Consider the following 15,964-nt stretch of genomic DNA (forward strand, 5'->3'; position numbering starts at 1 on the left):
CAGGTCAGGTCAGGTCAGGTCAGGTCAGCCGGGGTCAACCCGCAACCCTCAACCTCGCCTCGCTGCAGATCTACAGAGCGGGAGTCAGTCCCCAGCAGCCTGTGGTGGTCTAGGCTGTCCATGGTTGGATTAAAACGAGATGAATTGCGATTGTATTGTTCGACTCCGATGCTCGTGCCGATGTTCCCTGCGGATCAGGCCCCGCTGTGCGTGACTGGTTCGGAGCGGCGGCTGCGCAAAACTAAGCTGATCACGGTTGTGGTGTGGTGCAAGAAATGGTGGATCAGTAATACCCAGCTCCCCATGACAAAGCCTGTTAGCCCTACTCATTTTTGGAAGAATATTGATTGAAGTGGTGGACGCGTGCAGCTCTGTCAGTTTAAATTTTCTGTTCTGTGTACCCAAATTCTTTCTCAAGTGAATACAGAGCACCTACTAACTGCAAGATCACCAGTCTGCAAGATTATTTGAGGGATGGAGCACCTCTTCTACAAGGGAAGGCTGAGAGAATTGGGTTTGTTCAACCAGGAAAAGAGACCTATTTGTGGCCTTCCAGTATCTGATGGGAGCCTACAAGAAAGATGGAGAGGGACTTTTTACAAGAGTGATAGGAAAAGGGGGAATGACGTCAATCTGAAAGAGGGTAGGTTTAGACTAGATATTAGGAAAAAAGTCTTTACTGTGAGGGTGGTGAGGCACTGGAACATTGTGCCCAGAGAAGTGGTGGATGCCCCATCCCTGGAAGTGTTTAAGGCCGGGCTGTATGGAATTCTGAGCAGCCTGGTCTAGTGGAAGGTGTGCCCCATGGCAAAGGGGTTGGAACTAGATGATCTTTAAGGTCCCTTGCAACCCAGGCCATTCTACGGTTCTGTGATAAGTCAGTGACTAAAGTGACATTTCTTTACCAGCTGTTCAACAATCTCATTCTTCAAAGGGATGAGGCCACCCTCAGTCTCCACTCAGGCCTCCAGCACACCTTCTGGAAGGGACGAAATGTAGAAGTACCATTGTAGAGTAAGAAAGTAATCAGAAATAAGCATGGCACGGGCTGTTTCCAGATGTCACACAGCCAGAACAGACAGGTCACAAGTAGAAAAGGATCCTACCAATGCTGAATAAATTGTGTTCAGATAAGCAAGTGGTAATATCTAACAGTTAACAGGGCAGTGCCCTCATAGTCAGTGTACAATCCCCCACACCCAAGCAGGGCTGAGGTTGTGGCAGGACCTGCAGATGGTTCAGTGGTTCAGATGAGCAGGAGATGGAGGCACGTTCCCCACAGGGCCAGGTCTGGGCCCAGGGCTGAGCCCCACCAGAGCTCCAGCCACTGGGCAGTGGGTGGGGGTCCTAGGTGAGGGTGTTCAGGGCATCACAGCCTGCCTGTGCCCTCAGGGCTCTTGAGGCAGAGTATAGAGCACTTCCTGAATGAGAAGTTGTGTGAAGAATGGGCGAAGGTACTATTAAGGTCACTCTTTTTTATCAAGAGACAGATGTTTTAAGTCCTATGACAGCTTTTAAACTTTCACTGGATTTCCATCTGAGACTGTAGGTACAGTGCTTTTGAAAATTTGACTCTAGGGTGCAAAGGGTAAAAACTGTCTCAACTCAGAGATTGATTGAAGCAACAGATAAAAGATGGTGGTGGTGTAGGTGGTTTCAGTGGGGGCATCACGATTTTAATTTTTTATTTTTACCATCCACAGTTACTCGTATACCACCTACTCTTTCCTAAGTGTCGCTCTTGCTCAAATTCTTTCTGCCAGCTTAAGCTTTCTGAGTCTGCTTCTTTCAGCATTGTTCCCACATGAACTAATACTTTCCCTCTGCACCCTGATACCAGTGGGCTTTTGATAGAAGTGAGCAGTAGTCACCTGTTGAGTTATATAAAAATAGGATCAGATCTGAGAATGTATGTGTGTTGGCACAGGAGTCCAAACTGCTATGGGAACGTATGAAAGAAAAATATCAGAAAAGGAAAAAGTAAAGCAAAAAGCTTTTGTCACTGCTTTCTTTCAGGTTCAGAACTTTAAAAGTGTGTTGTCACCCAGGAAGAGAGCACAGCATGGAAATGTGTGGGTGATCAGAGACCCACTGAAATAGGAGTTTCCTGGCAAGATGTAACTCTGGCGTAGTATCACATGAGGGTGGCTGGTTTGCCCAACAGCCCAAACTAAGAAAATCCACTTAGTGCTGAGTCTCTACTGCTTGGCATCTCTCACAGTGTGCATATATTTTGTTTAAATGAAACAGCTTAGCTCATTGTTTTTGATATTTTAATTATCCTTTCTCTGTATCCGTATGTGTATTTTCTGTCTCTCATGTTAATCAGTTCAACATTTTGTTTCTGTTTTCCTAGTCTTCTCATTTTCTTTATTTTCTCCAGCTCTTTCCTGTGTGAATGTAATTGCTTTTCTTGTTGTTCTTTCTACTTTCTTTCCTGGTTCTAATACCCACTCTTTTCTCCACCTCAAAAATATTCTCTCACTCGAGTTCCCTATCTGTATTTTGCATTATTCCCCCCCCCTCTGTTTTAGGCTCCCAAACTATCATGTATCTTCTTCTGTGTCCCTTCTGTCTTGCTCTCTAAGCTGTCCTTAGCATTCGTTGATTTTTCACCTAACACACTGACCGATATTTTCAGACCTATTTAAGCATGGCTCTCTAAAGCACAGTGAGCCTTGTAAGGCTGAACGAGCAACACCCAAATATCTTTACAAAGGTAGCATGAAGGGGGAGGGAGAGACAGCTGTCTGCATGCTCTAGTTTCATTGGTTACCCTCTCTACTCTCAGGCAGCACTTATGCAGGTTGTCTTTGGACAGAGAGAGACAAGAGGCTGGCAGCTGCAAACAGCAGAGATGGTGATGAGACAGTGGCTTCACAAAACTCTAAGTCCAGTTGTAGGGTACCTTGTATTAGATTAAAAATGCTGCAGCCCTTAAACACAGGGTGCTGAACTTGTGTAAGACCACACTGCTTGACTGAAGCTGAGGTAGTGGTGAGAATATTTAAGTAGTACTTTATTTAAAGGAGTAATTTTTATCTGGCAGGACTGTGTAAGATAAAGTACCAGATAGCCATATTTCTGAACGAAGCTTCTTTGCCAGACCAAAGGCTCTTTTGCCAATTCTTTCGTGCTCTTTTTGTGCTCCTCAGGCAGCTTTGTCATGGAACCCATATGTTTCCAAGAAATATATGCAAGTTTGGAATGCATATTTTTCCTCTTTTATTTCTGGTGGTTTTGTTGTAAACTGTCTCAACTCCATCAACAGCAGCTTTGAAGAACTTGGTGATGGCATAGTGTTATTGACTGGACAGAACCTGGACCAGAGCCACAGTGAAAATTGTGTACTTGGCAAGCGTACTCCTTTGCCATTGTTCCACATGATCCCAAGTGGACCAAGTCACAGGTATGTGACCTACTTGGATTCTGTGGAAAACATCTATCGACATCACCATGGGTGCTCAAGGCATGATTTCTTCTGTAGTATCTTCTCTTTGCAAATGCATCCGCCAGGGGGACCTCAGACAGCAGAGGACTGGAACAAGAATCCTGCCTTCAGGAAGATCAGTGGTTAAAATGAATGCTTCAGTTCTGCCTGTCTTGGCCCTAACTTGTCCAAGCCCAAAACACAAAACGTCCCTTCCCTTCTACTGCCTCTATACCTATTGCACCTGCTTTTCACTCACCTAATATTCTCTTGGGATTTTCTCATGTCATAACTGTGCAGCAGTTACTGTGAAAAAGCAGGTATGTCTCAGGTGCTGAACCAAGTACTTATTAATTCTGAACAGAATTTATACAATGTAACTAGACAAGGGCTCGGGCACTCCCCACCCTGCTAACATATCAGCTCTGATTATTGGATGACACTGTAAAAGTGAGCTTTTAGTTTAGGATAGGAAAGTAAAATCCACCTGACATTATTCAAGATACCAGACTTTATTCTTTGTCACAGTAACTGGTCACAGCTGCAATCCTGGACTTAAACATATCCAAGGACACAACGTGGACATCGACTTCAGGACATTTATTGATGAGCTTCCCCTGTTTAGTCAAAAATGTGCTTTTTCAGCCCCCAGAATCATGTCATCCAGCATAAAAGTGATGTACATACGTTAAGAGAGTGATCATTCTCTTCTTTACACTTTTCTATGCCTGATCCATAACAAATTTGAAAACTAAAATCAAGTCTTGCCCAAATTGTGCTTGAACTCAAGGAGCTACCTGACTTTACTTGTCATTGTTATGAAGTATGTTTGGCTTCTCTTCTCCTATCTCTAGCTTCTGACAGATCTAAGTCTCTGCAGACATCTTTCCATCTCCTTCCTCCCAAGCCAGAGAGCCCCTGTTGCCAAGGATGTGACATAACCTACTATCATCAGTGCTAGATTAAGTAGGGAGGGGAAAACATTGGGATGTAATTCCTCATGATTACGACATAGCTACTCTTAAATATGTAAAACAAATGTAGGAAAGGTATGAGTAGAATCAAGTCTGACAGAAGATCAATAATTTTTCTTTGAGCTGAGCTGCCACTTGACAGTAACTTAAGCAGTAATTGAAAAGGTCTTAGTGGAGATTGCCTATGGATGAGCTCATGAGCTTGGCTGTCGGACTGCAGGCACAGTCTCCAGTGGCCGATGGATCAGTCTGTTGATCTCAGTGTACTGGGAACTTGAGGGATCATAGTCTGCTTTTGTCAGAATAGCCAAGATAGCTTTGGGACATCCAGATTCATGCACCTTGCTATATCACCTAAAATTGGCTTTGGTTTCCACGGTTAGTTGCAATAGCTTGCAACACAATTACTCCTTCCATTTGATCAGGGGTATGGAGATCTGAATATGTGGATGTCATGATTTAACCCCAATCAGCAACTACGTACCACACGGCCACTTGCTCACTGGCCCCTGGCCCTGGTGGGGTGGGGAGGAGAATCAGAAAAAGATAAAAAAATGTGTTGAGAAAAAAACAGTTTAATAATTAAAATATATCAAGAATATCCATATTATTATTATTATTATTAATAATAATAATTTTAATGAAAAGGCTGGCAACAAAGAGAGAGAGAGAGAGAAATAAAACCCAAGAAATACAAATAATGCACTATACAATTGCTCATCACATGCTGACCAATATTCAGTCCAGCCCTGAGCAGCAATCGTTCCCTCTCATCAACTACCCCCAGTTTATATACTGGGCATGATATTCTGTGGTATGGAATATCTATTTGGCTAGTTTGGGCCACCTGTTCTGGCTATGCTCCCTGTTCTGGCTTCTTGTGCACCTGCTTGCTAGCAAAGCTAGGGAAACTGGGAAGTCCTTGATTTAGAGTAAGCACTGCTCAGCAGGAGCTAAAACATCCATGTGTTATTAACATTATTCTAATCATAAATGCAAAACCCACAGCACTGTAGTAGCTACTAGGAAAAAAAATTAACTCTATCCCAGCTGAAACCAGAACAGCAGAGAATGTTTTTTCATCCTCAGTGCCCCCGATGCAGCTGAGGAAGTACCCCAAAAAAGTCTACTACCACTTCCTATGAAAATGGTTGGTTTTATTTCCTAAATAACATGACTTGCTGTTAATTTTCCAGTCCCAACATGCTGACAGAGCACTGAGATAGGGGAATTCTGCATGACTAGTTATTCTCCTCTACTCGTTCAACAACATGCTTATACTAGTCATTTCACCAAATAAGGGCTGAACTTATCATCATTAATATTGCACTTCCCTTTCTAGAAATGTCTTTTTGCTGCTGAGCTTCTCACAAAGACAGACGTGATGCTCAAAAGGATCCTGTCTTAGTTGTCTTTGTCGTCAGTGACAATATGTGACTACACAGGAAGTTGTGTCTGATGTAACCAGCTTTGCAGTCTTGTTTTGTGTGGTTCACTGTGTGCAGGAAACAATGCTTCTGGCTCAGGAAGTCTGTGTGCATCTGCACTGCCACTGAAAGCACTGCTGCCCTGCCCAGATACATGCTTCTTGTTCAGTTCATCTTCCAAAAATGGAGAGGCTCTGATGGCAGGTGTGCTGGTAGATCCAGGGCATTTTAGATGAGTTTTTTTAAGTTGTTCAAATTAAATAGATCCAATTCAGACTCATAGACTCAGAGAATATGCTGAGCTACAAGGGACCCATCAGGTTCAACGAGTCCAGCTCCTGGCCTCATTATCTGTCTCACCTATTCCTTGTGAAACCAGGCTACAAGTTTACGAAGTACCAGATGATGAGAAAGTGAGATGAAGTTCAACTAGGATACTACTTAACCTGCCTGCAACACACATAGTCATAAACAGGATATCCTATGCTCTACATAATTTGCAATTTGTGATCCAAATTTTATACATGGTAGCAGTGACCCAGTTCTGCACAAGTCTTGTATTAATAAAAGTAAAAAATGTTGCATGAGGGATGGGTCAACAACAATGCCGGTTCTTGTTTGAGAAAATCAATGAATATACCTGGAAATTCAATTCTACAAGCACGGCAGACATAAGGGGGAATGGGAGGTAGATTTTTTTCCTCCCTGAACTCTAACAGAAAAGAAAACTGACGAAACAAGCCCATTCCATGATATCAAATGTATTTTCTAATCTTCGTTCCTCAATACAATACAGTTTTCCTTTAATGAAGTTTCTGAGGAGAACTGAGAACATGAGCCATAGACTTAATTTTTACCTAGCTCCAAGTCTCAGTGCATTTTGTTATAGAAAACTTACCCTTGCAAAAGAAGTGCACAAAGAAGGGTCCAAATGGAAGCAAACTTGCAGTAATAGATCATTTCAAGTACCCAGGATTAGTGACTTGAATACCAGGATCTAGCTAAGAGTAGCAAATTCTTGTTACCACAAATGACAGCTTTAAGAAGTAGGAGCTTTGCTAGTGCACAAGAGATTTAGTTCTAAGTAACAAATGAGATCTCATTTAAGAAGTAATTACAGATGACTCTCTCTGTCAGAGTAGCTGCAAGATAGTGAAGATTAGTGTAGCGATCTTAACTGCAGAACGGGTGTCGAAAGGCATAAAACCATGACAGGAAAGGCAAAATATTTAAGAAAAGAAAATCCTCAAAATGAACCTGGTAAATATTTAAGCACACCGCAGTAGAATGGTTAAAATAATAAACATATTTCATTAGATAGTTTATTTAAGTAATAAATAAACCTACCATGAGTTAAAAGCAGCCCCAGTGATGCCAGGAGGAAGCATCAAAAACAGTGGCATCTGAATTCTGTAGCTGATGAATATATCAGAGGGGCTCTGTGAGGAAATGAAAAATTCAAATGGTCAGAAATAAATCCAAAAGAAGATAAATATTTGGAATCAAAGACCTGCATGCATCAAAAATACATTAAGCTGGCTTGACAGAATGGATCAAAGTCAGCAACAGATCTAACCTCTCTGCAGATGTTACTGCTTAAGAGGAGCAGACCACCAGGGCATGAATTTCTGAAAGGCAAGTCATTGTCAGAAACTGGCATGAAAATATTTAGTATTTTAAAAAGCTAATTTAAGTTACAAGTTTCTGTTTCTTGAGACTGTAACAAAAGTAGATAAAATGAAAATCCAGGAGGAACTTGCAGTGTTTGCCTTTTCCTCCAAGGAATGGAGAATCCCTGATTAGTATTTTTCTAACCTCTTCTTAGAAAGCTGAATGGTGGAAATTATACCCCAGCTTTTGGTGACCTATTTCTGTCTGTAGCTATCCTTAGAGTTAGAAGGTTTTCCTGTTTTAACCTAAACCTTTCCATCTGCAATTAAAGCCAGCAAGGTTTGTCTTGTTTAAGCTCTTTTTTTTTTAATGAAGTACTCTTCTTTTTGTACTATTGTATTAAGCTACACCAAACTAAGACTTCTGAAAGGTGGATTAAGAAAAACAATTACTAACCCTGCCTTGCATATGACACATCTATTAAAATGTCCCAGGATGAGTTTTGCTAATTTTTTATCATCATCATCATATTGTTGACTCATAGTCAATATGTGGTTTACTGTAACACCCAGGTCTCTTTCTACAGTGCTGTTAGTATTCTCAATTTTGTATTTGTACATTTGATTTTTTTCTTGCCTTAGTACAGTACTTGGTCCTTTTATTTATTGAGTTTCATCATATTGATTACAGACCACTTCTCCTATTTATCAAATTCTTGCCCTTCAACTCCCTTGCAGACCCTTTTCTTTTGCATCTTTTTGAGTGTGCTCTTCATTCCATTAACCAAGTAATAAGTGAAAATGTTGCATTGTATCAGGTTTTGGCCAAAACTTGGCAGAATTCTATATTATCTATCCTTTTAGTTTGAAAACAAACAAGCTGTTGTACACCTACTGTGTAGCAAGTTAGCCCAGAACAAAATATTTCTGTACACTGTGTATGAGAATGTTGTGTAAGATAGTGGCCAAAGATTCCCTAAAGTCAATACACATCACTTCCATTGCCGTGTTTTGCTACAGGCCAGATAGTCTGTTAAAGAAAGAAAACACAGCAGTTTAAAAAACTTTTGTTTGCAACAGGTATTTCCTATCTGTTTCTTTTTCACTGACCCTCCAGGCACTTTTAAAGTGACAATTTAATTTATTAGAATATTGTTCTTGATATTGAAATTATATTGACTGCTGATTTCTTCTTTCTGAAGATGATATTTTATTCTCCTCTATTCAGGCTACCCGTCATTCAAGAATTCTTGAAAACAGTGGTGACAAAGTGGTGTTGTAAATGTTTTAGTTCTAGAACCACTCCACAGAAAATTTCTGAGGGAAATATTTAGATACTGAATGCAGGTAAAAATTATGTCTCTGTGCTCAAAATTAATATTTGACATGTGGTTTAAGAAGAGGCAAATTGGTAAACACTTTTAAAGACAAAATTTACAAGACAGAAAATAATACAGTAAAATAACTTAACAGAAGGAAAATCATATGACCAGTTTATCAGTATTCCTTGTGACTTTAACAGACTTTTCCTTCTAAATATTGCCAAAGGTTATTAGAAGAAGCTAACTAGAGACCTATTAATTTTCTCTATCAAAACTACATTATAATAAATTACTGGTTGCTAAATTGCTTCCTTGAAATAAGTCAGTGGCAAAAGGAGTTAAAAAGGTGAAAAAAGTGTTAGAATAGAGGTAATGAGATACAGAAATACTGAAATACACAGTATTTACACTCACCTGGCCCTTTTTACTTGTGTTCCTCCCCTTACTCACTCTTATTCCTCCCCAAATCACCTAAACCTCTCCCTTTTCCTGCCTTTGGTTCCTCCCCTAAACATAAGATAGTAAATCTTGTGAAATCTGAAACTGCTTTTCTCCTGCATCAAATGATGTATCCCATCTCTGGGCAGCATCCCCGCTTGGTCTGAAAGACGATCCAGGGAACTGCTTGTTCGCAGCACCTTGTCGTGATGGGTTTTTCACCTGGACACTGGTGGAATGGTCCAGGGAGGGGCCTGGATAAAGTGTTTGTTCCTTGATGGTCCTTGGTTCAGATTGTGCTGTGACCAGCAGGACCAGAGCAGTGATCATCCCCTTGTACTTGGCACTGCTGAGGCCACACCTCGAATCCTCTGTTCAGTTTTGGGCCCCTCACTACAAGAAAGGCATTGAGGTGCTGGAGCATGTCCTGAGAAGGTCAACAGAGCTGGTGAAGGGTCTGGAGCACAAGTCTTATAAGGAGTAGCAGAGTGAGCTGGGGGTGTTTAGGCTGCAGAAAAGGAGGCACAGGAGGGATCTTATTGCTGTCTACAACTACCTGAAAGGAGGGTGTAGCCGGGTGGAATTTGGCCTCTTTTCCCAGCTGACAAGGAATAGGACATGAGGAAATGGCCTCATGTTGTACTAGTGAAGGTTTAGGTTGGATATTAAGAGAAATTTATTTGCTGAAAATGTTGCCAAGTCTTTAAACAATCTGCCTAAGGAAGTGGTTGAGTCACAATCTCTGGAGATATTTGAAAGATGTGTAGCTGTGGTGCTTAAGGACATGGTTTAATGGTGGACTTGCAAGTGCTGGATTAATGGTTGTACTCAATGATTTTATTGGTGTTTTTCAACCTAAATGATTCTTTGATTCTCTGATTCTAGGTTCCTGCCTGCCACTTGGCATCCCTGTGCTCCTCTGGGCTTCTGGAGATGGCTCTTTGGTGGGCTGACAGCCTCTGTGATGGACCTAAGGGTAGCTTGACAGGGTATAATCTGGGTTCCTCCTCCTTCTGCTGTCTCTCTGAGCATCTTTCTGGGTGTGCAGGTGAGCTTTATCACACAACCAAGCATAGAATAGCTCTTCTGCTACAGATGGCTCTCCAAATAATAAGGGAAAAAAAAAAAAAAGAACACCCCACCACCAGATAGCTGTAACCTTTCAAATGTAACTGATTTTTGTTAGTGAAATTTAAACCTCTCTGGAGGAAAGTACTCATTTTCTGTTGACCTTGTAAGTACAGGTATCTCCATTTGATGTCACGTATTGGGCGAGTTCAGTGATTACTGGAATCTGTTATTTCTTCTCTTTTAAGGAAAAAATGTCAAAAAAAATTGAAGAAAATGTGTCATTTTACATTGGTCATATTTTGCTTTAGTGATTTATTTTTTTATCTTGTTTTTGAGTTAAATTATAATGGAAATCCAAGAAGTGGTTTCTTTTTTTGTAAAGAGCTTCATGTCAATTGCCAAGACTCACCTCCAAAGTGTTACAAGTCACATTTTAAATCAAAACAAAAGTCTTCTCTTTTCATCAAGTTTTAGTTATTATATGAGAGAAAAAAGGAAATTGCTTTTGGATACTCCTCGAAATTATGTGGTGCTCAAAGCAGCTATTGCTAAAAAATTGGAGAGTTCAAGCTTTTCTTCTTGGCAACAGAATGTGGCCATGAACAGCTCTCCATCTGCCTTAGAAGAGCACCTTAATTTATAGCTGCATGTTTAAATTTTTATTTTAGAGCACAGGCACAGTTGCCTGGCATCAAAGGCAGCCTTCCTAGGCTGCAAATTTATTGTACTTTGCTCTCTCTGTAGCTGCATGGTGCAATAAGCAGCTCACAGAAGTGGACAGAACCAGTCTGACCCCATGCAACCCATTCACATTAGTCTTCAGATTAAGAACTACTAAAGAGTTTTAATGTTAATGTCTCCTGTAACAATGAATAACAACTCTGAACTGGCTAGATGCATCAATAGCCTTCTGCTACTCTCTAAGCTGAACAGGAAATCTAATTCATCTCATGTGGTTTCCTGCTGAAATACATCTTTGCAGTGACAAATGTATGAGCACTGCTAAATTCAGTTGCTAGATAATGAAAGATGTCTTTTGTTTTGGTTTGGTTTTTGTCTTTTTCCTTTACTTCTACAATGAAACATTAAACTTGCGAAAAAAGTGACTAAGCTCAACATAAAATATAATACGTAAACTGTTTCTCTCTCTACCTCCCTGAAAAAATAATAATTAAAAGATAATTAAGAGAGGGAGAGGTAAGCTTTCTGGTTTGATGTGTATATTTTACATATTAAAAATGGAAGATATTCTCACTGGAGTGACATCTGCCCTGAAGTTTCACAAGGAAACCTCACAGCTCTGGAGTATACACTACTCTGGTGCTTAGCTGAGATGACTAAAGAGTGTGCATGGAGAGCCAAACTCTTTGGGTACTATTAAGTTTCCCTCTGTGGGAATGTATGCATTCAATCACTAGAGAGAGGCAGAGGCAGAAAACAGCTGGGCAGTGACTGCTGAAACCACACAGTGGTGCAGATGGAACATTTGGGTCTAAGCAGCTAAACTATTTTGTCAGTTTGACAAGAAATTTTACTGTAAGTAGAATTCCCTGATCCCCATCCCTATACTGACACTACCTATTTTTCCTGGTTCAAACAGAGAGTGAGAAGGGGAGTGACAGAAATAACCAAAGTCAAACCGATACCTTCTGTTTCAGGTGATCAGCATATACTTTGTGCAAAGTTCCTGCAGAGTCTCTCTGTAAAGCTGAGATGGCCAGCTATGGCCACAGCAAAGCAGGAAGCATCTCTAGAAGCAGAAAACTACCACACTGGAGCTTATACCAGTTTGATCCCTTCTGCTGTCCTGTATCAGAGGATTCCTTATGTGGATTCCTTATTTTTGACTCTTATTTAAAAATTATTCTTGTTTTGCCAGAGTTTGTAATTTCCCATTGTTAGCAACAGAAAGACTTCAGAAACATTTAACATTTGTGCTTTCTGGCAGTTCCTGGTAATTGCTTGTTCCTGGCAATACTCCTCTCATAGTTAGAAAAGCCATGATCTTTCAAATCACAGAGGTCTATGCTGATCTCACAGGTTATTACAACACTAGTCATTAGCAACCACAGTGCTACACTAACTAATTAAAGTCTTCTGGCTTTGGTATTTAGTTTTATGTGCTGATTCACAGCCATGTCCTTTCCTGTGGCAGGTTCGTATTCAGCTCTGTGGCTTCATAACTGTGTTTAGCCAGTTTGAGGAGGTGCTCTTCCAAAAAGAATGATTCTCCTTCTCGCCCACTTGTGTGTCACCATTGACTCCCTTGTGGTTGTGCCAGCGCTTATGAGGCCATACAGCGACTCAAGAGAAACTCACTTAACCCAAACAGAAAAAACAGTCACAAAAAAGGCGTTTTCTCAGCTAGATCAGCAAGCTGTTTCAGCTGCCTGTGCTGACGAAGCAGCACAACCCCAACACAAAGGGAAGGTGAGAAGTTGTGGCCAGGCAGAGACTAGAATTGCACCTTTCAGCAGCAGTAGAGATCACCTACAAGAGGTGTGGCACCATTCCTTTGCCATGGGGTTAGCAGAATACCTCTACACCAATTCTCCTTTCTATCATGAGGCCTTTTCTTCTTTACCTCCTTCTCAATAGGCTCAGCCATACTGTGAGACTGTGTTTGTGTCATAGCTGGAAAAGTATGAAAATATCTGAAAATAGCCGAAAACGTTGTGTTGGGACCTCTGGACTGCCTTTGCTGGCAGCATGACCCACATGAGCACCTTACAGCTGTTACTTCAGCTCAGGTTTTAAGCCCAGACTCCACACTTTTCCACACTGGTTTTCAACTTCAACTTGTAGGGACAAGTTGAATGATGTGCTAGGAGGGGAAACTTAAATAGGAAGTGCGGACAGGAGAAAAGTCTGACCTTGGGACATGTGGGACAGAGTTAGCTTAAGTTATATGTAATGAACAGATAAGCCTAGAATGAAAAATGTGTCTCAAGGACTCTTCATGAAACATAATATACAAAGAGCGTCAGGACATGGTGGCCTCAATAGGAATTTTAAAGCATATAATTGAAGTTTCATAGAATATGTGGATGAGCCGAAAAATAAGCAATAAGGATGAAACACAATTCTCAAAATGTTTTTAAAAGCTGATCCTCTGTCTACCATGTTGCTGATGCAGATATTAACAAGGAGAGGCTAATGCTGCTTTAACTGGTACAACACAGTAATGCTCTCTGGAGAGCTACTATGGCATGTAGGAATAGCTGGTCTAGTGTCCTCTTTGGCCTTGCTCCTAACCATTTTTCTTATGCCAAAAGCTGAACTGAGAGATCAGGCACTTCCATTTCACTGGTTTTACAAGTCTCAAAGTATTTTATAATTTGGAGAAGCTTCTTGGCTGGATATTTCATATTGTTTAAGAATTTCAGGTCTAAAGTATGTCAGCTTTTTGTTGTTGTTGTTGTTGTTTGGGGTGGTTGTTGGTTTTGGAGTTTTTTGTGTGGTTTTTGTTATGTTTTGTTTGTTTGTTTGTTTTTAATAATTTTTTATTGCAGGCTTCTTTTTACTTGTTTTCAAGAAAAAAAAGTTCCTGATCAGCTCAGCACTTCCCAGCCACACACACAAGTTATCTATTATTTGCCAGTTCTGCTATTTGGCTTCTGGGGAGAGGATGCTTGTGCCAATAGCTGTGCTGCAGTTTGGGAAGAACCTTTCAAGCTTGCTGATCTTCTTCATCAAGTGTCTGATCTTCTAATTCCTCATAAGAAGACCCAAAAATCTGAAGAATGTGCCTGCGATGTGACTTATCAGTAGATACCAACACACTCCAGAAAAGTACCACTGAAAGTATCACTTTAGCATGAAAAAACCTGCCCTGCCTACAGATTTTTTTAGCTCATGTTTACTCTTAGTGAAGGAACACAGTAGAGTCAGCAGTGAGTGCAAGTGATCTCACTGGCCAAGAAAGCCTTACTCCTCACGCCCTTACTCCCTCTCTTCCTTATCCACATATTCCTGTCTCCTCCAGCAGCCATCCTTCCTTGTTCCAGTTATAACAGGCTTTACTGTAGGTTGATGTGACCCACTTCTGACTAAAAGTGGCTCCCAGAAAGACCTCATTAGCTCTGGAGCTAGCATGGTGCAAGTGTCAGAGTGTGTGGTTAGTGCTGGGGCAGAAGGGAAGGGCAGGGAGCAGCATGTTCATCAGCTGTGGTGGGGTGGTAATTCAGCTGCCTAGAGCTGAAAAACCATCCTTCAAAGCTCAACAGTCTGTCTTGCAAACAAAGGCAGTGAAAATACTAATCAGTAAGAGTCTATAAACTGTGGTTAACACTGCTGCTGCAATTACTAATGTAGGAAAAACTGGAAGGTAATGTTATTCAGGTCTTTCTTCACTGCAGATATACCACTGATAACAGAGTAATATGGAGTTGAAACATAATTGGAACACTAAGGAAAGCTTGAGCTTTTTATAGTATTTAATAATTTAATAGTACAGAGTGCACTGATTGTAGTACTATTCATTTTTCTATGTGATTTAATTATTATTTCTCTTTCTTAATTAATAATGCAAGAGTGTGTTTTTGTATAGCACTTCTTTTCCCTAATTCTCATTTTGCACCAGAATTCAATCAAGATCTTATTGTTCATAAAAAATACATACATACCTGCATACAACATTCTGAAAAGTTTTTTGAGATTCTACGTGTAATCTGTGAGATCCCTGTGAGACTCATATAGGTGATCTTATCACTAAATGTTTATTTCAGTATCTGTAAGAACCCTTTAATTTTTTACACTCTTTTTCTCACAACACTCAGGTAAAACAGGAAGTTTTATTTCTCTGACTACAGCTGGGATATCAAAGCACAGAGATGTTAAAGTCTGTATTCAAAAACCATATTTAAGAGCATGGATCCCACTAGCTGACTTGCCTAGAGTGCTAAGAAAAGCCTTTGTGGAACAAGCACTGAACTTACATCTGCCAAATCCAAGAGGATCTTCCTTACTACTGGACTTTGTTTTCTCACTAAGATTGCAATAAATACTTCTTTCATAGCTGGGTTTAGAGTACTTTATTGAGTGTGAGGAAAGATTTTTATGTAAGGGGAGTTTTGAATGTAGGTCACAGGAGGACAGAAAGAATATAAAATAGCTGCTGATGCACATGATAGCTTTTATGGCCAAGGAAAATAAAAGATGTAATGTTTTGGAAAAAGATATTATCCATGAAATCCAAAACAAACTTAAATTAAGTCAGGAGAGAATAGGCATTCCTCTGGAAAGATAAAGGAGGTACTCCATAGATTAGCTTATCATTGGTCTAGAACAAGTTGTTGCTGTTACTTAGAAAGCCAATATGGTGACAGTCTGTGCACCTATTTGAAATGTGTAACATGGAAAAAAATAAAATAATCCATTTAAGGTTAAGTATAAAATGTGAAGAAATAGGATGCTGTTATCTTTGTGTTATAGACTTGCTTTTCTCTATTTATGTTAAAATATGTGTGTTTCAGATAATTTATGAATCTAATCATGACTCTAAGTTTTGTACTCTATTTTATATGAACTCAGTTTGGTGGAGATATTTAGAAGGGACCTGCATGCATTTTTTTGTGGCTAAGAAAGCAAAGTTTAAATGGAAGTGTGTAAAGTGAGGAATGAATATTTTCCAAAGGAATTTGCTCTAATATGAAAGAAATTATTGGTGGGACCTCCGATTTCCTATGCTCAC

This window comes from Manacus vitellinus, unplaced genomic scaffold, assembly GCF_001715985.3.
Source record: "Manacus vitellinus isolate BGI_N305 unplaced genomic scaffold, ASM171598v3 scaffold_3_pilon, whole genome shotgun sequence".
In the NCBI taxonomy this organism is placed as follows: domain Eukaryota; kingdom Metazoa; phylum Chordata; class Aves; order Passeriformes; family Pipridae; genus Manacus; species Manacus vitellinus.